Source organism: Netta rufina (assembly GCF_964035555.1).
Source record: "Netta rufina genome assembly, chromosome: 18".
Lineage (NCBI taxonomy): Eukaryota > Metazoa > Chordata > Aves > Anseriformes > Anatidae > Netta > Netta rufina.
This window is the reverse complement of record NC_140142.1, coordinates 1,635,824-1,643,926: the sequence shown is the minus strand read 5'-3', so window position 1 is coordinate 1,643,926 and position 8,103 is coordinate 1,635,824.

Sequence of the window (8,103 nt, the reverse complement as noted above, 5' to 3'; positions counted from 1 at the left end):
GTATTTGCTCTCTGTCATGTTGTTTATCCTCTCCGGGCCCTGGTCTCAGATCATTATGGTACTGTGTGTTGTAGCAATGGCTTACGAGACAATGAGATATCTGGTCATGACTCTAACCTGGTATTTGTACTCAGTAACATTGTCAACTCTGTACCTTGGAAACTGTATCTTGGAAACTATTAGCAATTATACCTATTGCTTTTTTCCATTAGGGAGTCAATCTGTGGAGGGGAAAGGGGAAGATATTTTTTCTTACTTGATTACTCTCTCTTTCTCCTTCACCACCCCTGTATCCTCCTTGATCACTCTCCCTTCCTCCTTCACCACCCTCTTATCCTCCGAGCTTATTACAATAGCTCTCCAAGATATTGAATAGCCTTGGGATACTCAGACCAGCATAGTCTTGTTGTTCTGCCTCCTGAATGCACTTCAGATTCTGCTTAAAGTTAAACAACTATTTAGGAAGTTCATCCGGAGATCTGCCCAGAGGCAGTATAGTTGTGGGTGGCAGGGAGTATGGGAGGATATGGGCAGGCATCTAGAGCAGTTGGCACCCCCAGTGTTTTGGAAATTCACCCCTGAACAATGGCAAAATCCTCAAAAACTGGCAGAATGCTTGAAAAAAAGGTGTCATGATTCTGGCAGTTCCAAAGTAACACAAATCATTGTAACGTGCTGGGGCCTGGCTCATGCTTATCGAGCTGCCATTGATACTGCTATCAACTTAGTGACAGACCCTGCGGCCACTCCAAGCCCTGTGACAGATCCAACGGCCACTGTGACCCCTATGGTGGACTCTGCAGCGGCTCCTGCAGCCGCTCCAGTCCCAGCTCCTGCAGCTACTCCAGTCCCAGCTCCTGCAGCTACTCCAGCTCCAGCTCCTGCAGCCGCTCCAGCTCCAGCTCCTGCAGCTGCTCCAACTCCAGTTCCTGCAGCCGCTCCAGCTCCTGCAGCTGCTCCAGCTCCTGTGGCTGGGTCAGAGAAATGAGCTGTAGCAGTGCAAGTTGACCCTGCAGAAGGTATTCCAACCCCTGTGGCAGACCCTGTAATGGGGTCAGAGAAACAAGCTGTAGCAGTGCAAGTTGACCCTGCAGAGGGTATTCCAACCCCTGTGGAAGACCCTGTAATGGGGTCAGAGAAACGAGCTGTAGCAGTGCAAGCTGCCCATGTAGAGAAGGTGAAAAAATGGTATAGAGATTCAGGTCGTTTAGAACGCAGAGAGTTTTCTGCCAAATCTAGGTATAGAGACGACGACGACGCTGGGCCATCAAGGATTCAGGAGGAGGAAGATGAGGATTCCGAAAAATCAACAGTATCTACCCGAAGCCTATACGAGCGCGAGCTACGAGATGTGCGAAAAGATTTTGGTCGTTGTATAGGTGAGCAGCTTGTCACCTAGCTACTCCGGTGCTGGGACACTGGAGCCAATTGTGTGGAATTAGATGGCAGGGAAGCCAGGCGGCTGGGATCCCTTGCTCGAGACGCCGGCATTGACAAAGCAATTGCAGATGGAGCACAACCTCACAGCCTCTGGAGGCGTCTCCTCTCAGCTGTGAGGGAAAGGTATCCCTTCAAGGAAGAACTTTTATGTCTACCAGGCAAGTGGACCACTATGGAGAAAGGAATCCAGTACCTGAGGGAATTAGCCGTACGGGAAGTGATTTGTGAGGATCCAGACCTCAGACAAACATCCAAAGATCCAGATGAAGTCAGGTGTACGCGACCCATGTGGCGGAAGTTTGTACGGAGTGCACCATCATCATATGCCAGCTCATTGGCAATAATGGCCTGGAAAGAGGATGAGGAACCCACAGTGGATGAAGTGGCTAAACAACTCCGGCAGTACAAAGAAAGTCTCTCCTCTTCCTTACAGGCCTGCGTCTCAGCTGTGGAGAAACTTTCTGAAAAGGTTCACCAACTTGAAGAGAGATTATTCTCCTCCGCACCTGTACAAAGCAGTGTCTCAGCTATCAGGGGTAGGCGTTCATCCACACAAGGAAGACGATATGGTGGGTACTCACCCTGTGCCACCCTGTGGTTTTACTTACGAGACCATGGAGAGGACATGAGAAAATGGGATGGAAAATCTACCGCGACCCTGGAGGCACGGGTACGTGAGTTGCAAAAGAAAACAATCAGGAAGAAGGGATTCTCTGAAAAGTTTGCTGCTCCAACTTCCAGCAGACAGTCCTTCAAACACAGAAACAAAGAAGATTCTGACCAGGATTAGGGGGGCCCTGCCTCCAGCCAGGGGGAGGAAAGGGATAATCGAGTTTATTGGACTGTGTGGATTCGATGGCCTGGCACGTCAGATGCACAGAAGTAGAAGGCTTTAGTAGACACCGGTGCACAATGTACTATAATGCCATCGAGCTATAAAGGACCAGAGCCCATCTATATTTGTGGAGTGACAGGGGGATCTCAGCAGTTGACTGTATTGGAGGCTGAAGTGAGTCTGACTGGGAATGAGTGGGAAAAGCACCGTATTGTGACTGGCCCGGATGCTCCATGTATCCTTGGCATAGACTATCTCAGAAGAGGATATTGCAAGGACCCAAAAGGGTTCCGGTGGGCTTTTGGTATAGCTGCCTTAGAGACAGAGGGCATTAAAGAATTCTCTACCTTGCCTGGTCTCTCAGAGGACCCCTCTGTTGTGGGGTTGCTGAGGGTCGAAGAACAGCAAGTGCCAATCGCTACCACAACTGTGCACCGGCGGCAATATCGCACTAACCAGGACTCCCTGATTCCCATCCATAAGCTAATTCGTCAATTGGAGAGCCAAGGAGTGATCAGCAAGACTCATTCACCTTTCAATAGTCCCATATGGCCAGTGCGAAAGTCTAATGGCGAGTGGAGACTAACAGTGGACTATCATGGCCTGAACGAAGTGACGCCACCACTGAGTGCTGCAGTGCCGGACATGCTGGAACTTCAGTACGAACTTGAATCGAAGGCAGCCAAGTGGTACGCCACAATTGACATCGCTAATGCATTTTTCTCCGTCCCTCTAGCAGCAGAGTGCAGGCCACAGTTTGCTTTCACTTGGAGGGGAGTCCAATATACTTGGAATCAGCTGCCCCAGGGGTGGAAACACAGCCCTACCATTTGCCATGGGCTGATCCAGTCTGCGCTAGAGCAGGGGGAAGCTCCTGAACACCTGCAGTACATCGATGACATTATTGTGTGGGGTGACACAGCAGAGGAAGTTTTCGAGAAAGGGAAGAGAATAGTCCAAATCCTTCTGAAAGCCGGTTTTGCCATAAAACAAAATAAAGTCAAAGGACCTGCACAAGAGATCCAGTTTTTAGGAATAAAATGGCAAGATGGACGTCGTCAAATCCCAATGGATGTGATCAACAAAATAACAGCTATGTCTCCACCAACTAGCAAAAAAGAAACACAGACTTTCCTAGGTGTTGTAGGGTTTTGGAGAATGCACATCCCAAATTACAGTCTGATTGTAAACCCGCTCTACCAAGTAACCCGTAAGAAGAATGAGTTTGAATGGGGCCCGGAGCAACAACAAGCCTTTGAACAAATCAAGCAGGAAATAGTCCATGCAGTAGCCCTTGGGCCAGTTCGGACAGGACCAGATGTAAAGAATGTGCTCTACACTGCAGCCGGGGAGAACGGCCCCACCTGAAGCCTCTGGCAGAAAGAACCTGGGGAAACTCGAGGTCGGCCCCTGGGGTTTTGGAGTCGGGGATCCAGAGGATCTGAGGCCCGCTATACTCCAACTGAAAAGGAGATATTGGCAGCATACGAAGGAGTTCGATCTGCTTCGGAGGTGGTCGGTACTGAAGCGCAGCTCCTCCTAGCACCCCGATTGCCGGTACTAGGCTGGATGTTCAAGGGAAGGGTCTCTTCTACGCATCATGCAACTGATGCTACATGGAGCAAATGGGTTGCACTGATTACTCAGCGGGCTCGAATAGGAAACCCCAGTCACCCAGGAATCTTGGAAGTGATTATGGACTGGCCAGAAGGCAAATACTTTGGGATATCATCAGAGGAGGAGGTGGGTCGTGCTGAAGAAGCCCCACTGTACAACCAGTTGCCAGAGAATGAAAAGAAATATGCCCTGTTCACTGATGGGTCCTGTCGTATTGTGGGGAAACATCGGAGATGGAAGGCTGCTGTATGGAGTCCTACACGACGAGTTGCAGAAGCTGCTGAGGGAGAAGGTGAATCGAGTCAGTTTGCAGAAGTGAAGGCCATTCAGCTGGCTTTAGACATTGCTGAACGAGAAAAATGGCCAGTTCTCTATCTCTACACCGATTCATGGATGGTAGCAAATGCCCTGTGGGGATGGTTACAGCAATGGAAGCAAAACAACTGGCAGCGCAGGGGCAAACCCATCTGGGCTGCTGCATTGTGGCAAGATATTGCTGCTGGGGTAGAGAACCTGGCTGTAAAGGTACGCCACGTAGATGCTCATGTGCCCAAGAATCGGGCTACTGAAGAACATCAAAACAACCAGCAGGTGGATCAGGCTGCTAAGATTGACGTAACTCAGGTGGACCTGGATTGGCAACATAAAGGTGAATTATTTATGGCCCGATGGGCCCATGACACCTCAGGCCATCAAGGTAGAGATGCAACATACACATGGGCTCGTGATCGAGGGGTGGACCTGACCATGGATGCCATAGTACAGGTTATTCATGACTGTGAAACGTGTGCTGCAATCAAGCGAGCCAAACGGTCAAATCCTCTTTGGTATGGAGGACGATGGCTGAAATAGAAATATGGAAAGGCCTGGCAGATTGATTACATCACACTCCCTCAAACTCGCAATGGCAAGCGCCATGTACTTACCATGGTGGAAGCAACCACCGGATGGCTGGAAACATATCCTGTGCCTCATGCCACCACCCGGAACACTATCCTGGGCCTTGAAAAGCAAGTCCTATGGCGACATGGTACCCCAGAAAGAATAGAGTCAGACAATGGGACTCACTTCCAAAACAACCTTATAGACACTTGGGCCAAAGAGCATGGTATTGAGTGGGTGTATCACATCCCCTATCATGCACCAGCCTCCGGGAAAGTTGAACGATACAATGGACTGTTAAAGACTACATTGAAAGCAATGGGCGCTGGGATATTCAAAATTGGGATACGCATTTGGCAAAGGCCACCTGGTTAGTCAATACTAGGGGATCTGCCAACCGAGTTGGACCTGCCCAATCAAACCTGTTACGTACTGTAGATGGGGATAAAGTTCCTGTAGTGCATGTAAGAAATATGCTGGGTAAAACAGTCTGGGCTACTCCTGCCTCAGGAAAAGGCAAACCTATTGGTGGAATCGTTTTCGCTCAGGGACCTGGATACACTTGGTGGGTGATGCAAAAGAACGGAGAGGTCCGGTGTGTACCTCAAGGGGATTTAATACTGGGTGACAATAGCCCATGAATTGAATTGTATCATGTTAATTACCATATAATACTGTATGTTATCACTACCATGACTACTATATACCCTACATGAAAATGGTGAATAATTAGAATGTATAGAAAAGAGTGTAACCTGAGCATGACATAAATGGTATGGAATAAGGGGTGGATAGATGTCCTGGTTTCAGTTAGAACAGAATTTCCTTCCTAGTAGCTGGTGGAATGCTGTGTTTTGGCTTAGGATGAGAAGAGTGCTGATAACACCCCGATGTTTTAATTGTTGCAGAGCAGTGCTTATACCAAGCCAAGGACATCTCAGCTTCTTGCTCTGTCCTGCCAACAGGCAGGCTGGGGGTGCAGTAAGAGCTGGGAGGGGACAGACCCAGGACAGGTGACCCAAACTAGCCAAAGGGGTATTCCATAGCATCTGACGTCATGCTAAACAATACATAGGGGTGGCTAGCCGGGGGGAGGGGGCCGGACTGCTCGGGGTTAGGCTGGGCATCGGTCAGCGGGTGGTGAGCAATTGCATTGTGTATCACTTGTTTGTCCATATTAGTAGTAGTAGTACTATTATCATCATTGTATTATTATTATTATTATTATTATTATTATTATTATTATTATTATTATTATTATTATTATCATTATTATTTTCCTGTCTTATTAAACTGTCTTTATCTCAGCTCATGGGCTTCACTTTCCATTTCTCTCCCCCGTCCCAGAGAGGGAGGGGGAGGGTGAGCGAACGGCTGCGTGGTGTTTAGCTGCCGGTCGGGTTAAACCAGGACAAGTGGCCAGCCAGTTAAGGGAGGGGATTATTGTCCCCCGTCTACTCCGCCCTTCTGAGGCCTCACTTGGAGTACTGCATCCAGGTCTGGACTCCCCAGCACAAGAAAGATTTGGCCCTGTTAGTGCGAGTACAGAGGCGGGGCTACAAAGATGATCAGAGGACTGAAGCACCTCTCCGATGAAGAAAGGCTGAGAGAGCTGCGACTGTTCAGCCTGGAGGAGAGAAGGTTACAGTGAGGACCTCACTGTGACCTTTCAATAATTAAAGGAGTCTTGTAAAAAAGATGGAGAAGGACTCTTTACTCGGGTAGATAATGATAGGATGTGGGAAGTGGTCTTAAACTAAAAGAAGATAGGTTTAGACTAGACTAGGAGGAAATGCTTCACTGTAAGGGTAGTGAGGCACTGGAACATGTTACCAAGAGAAGTCGATGCCCCATACGTGGAGGTGTTCAAGGCAAGGCTGGATGGGGCTTTGGCCAACCTGATCTAGTGGGTGGCATCCCTATCTATGGCAGGGGGGTTGGAGTTAGATGATCTTTAAGATCCCTTCTAACACAAGCCATTCTATGATGATTCTATTGTAACCGTATTCTCAGCCAGCTAGGAACTTTTTAGTTAGTAATGAAAACCATCAAGAGAGATCACAATGTTTTTTGTGAACGTTTTATTTCCTTTTAAGAGTATTAAGACTTTTATTCCTTTATTGATGCCTTTTGGATGAACTTATTCCCAAGACAGAAGGTGAACAGAAGCAAAAAAAGGCTCCTCGAAGACAGTCAGATCCCAAGCAGGGAGCGGTAAGATCAACTAGTAGCGACAGGTAAATATATGGGCTTTAGAAAATAACCTAAGTTAGACTGTAAGTATTTTGGGAATTGATTGTTTCTCAACCTTTTTACTCTAATCTTAGTTTGGTATAGACTGACTGAGGCCCTTGTATACTACTGAGAATTTCATCCTAATGTGTATTAGAGTATCTGAATACTATCAGTACTGAAATGGTTATACCTCTTGCTAAAGATATGTTATGAGCAAAGCAAGACTAAATGGGACTTTGTGGGGACCTGGTGCAGTTGAGACAGTCATCAGACCTACAGCATCTGCACTGTGCAGACTCACTTGCTATTTTCTTCATATCCTTGTGTCTCATTATCTCCAAAATAAATTTTGTAAAGAAACACTATTGCATATGTCTGTTTGTATCTGCTTAACAGACCCCCTGCCATTGTGTTTTTTTTCCATTGTTTTTATAACCTGCATTTGTGATAAGTAGCAGCAGAATTCAGCCAAGATACAGTAGACTGAAATTATTTTTTTTTCAATCCACTGCAATGTAAAACTTTATTATATTTATTCCACTATTTGAAAATTATATGGAGGGGAGCATTCATTAACATTACCTTTGGGCAATAATCTGATGTATGTAATCTCTGTTTTAATATGAGTTGTTATCAAGGCTCTGGTTCAGTGCTAGCCTGGTGTGGAAGCAGAGTAAAACAGAGAGAAATTCAGTTTTAATGGTTTGTCTCTGCCTTTAGGATAACTTGATTGTATGCAGAAATAGCCACTGACCCTGCTTGCCCTTACCTGTGTATTGTTTCTCAGTAACTTTTGTCTTCATCTTTGCAGAATAATCTCAGCCTCTTTTGAAAGCTTTTCTGAGAGTCATCATCTTTCCACTAGTTCAGATCCTGATACTGTAGCAAACAGAGAGGAGAGCTCATCATCTAGCTATCCGTTCCATCTGACTTCTTTATACGATGAGGACATCATTGACTTGAAGTGAAGACAGACAGACTGTTCCTTACCTCACCTTTTCTTACAGATCTGTGAGCTCTGTGGGAATGTCACAAACACTGCTTCTAGTGGTGTGGTGTAAATGCCTGAAGTAACTAGGAAAATAAAACTAACA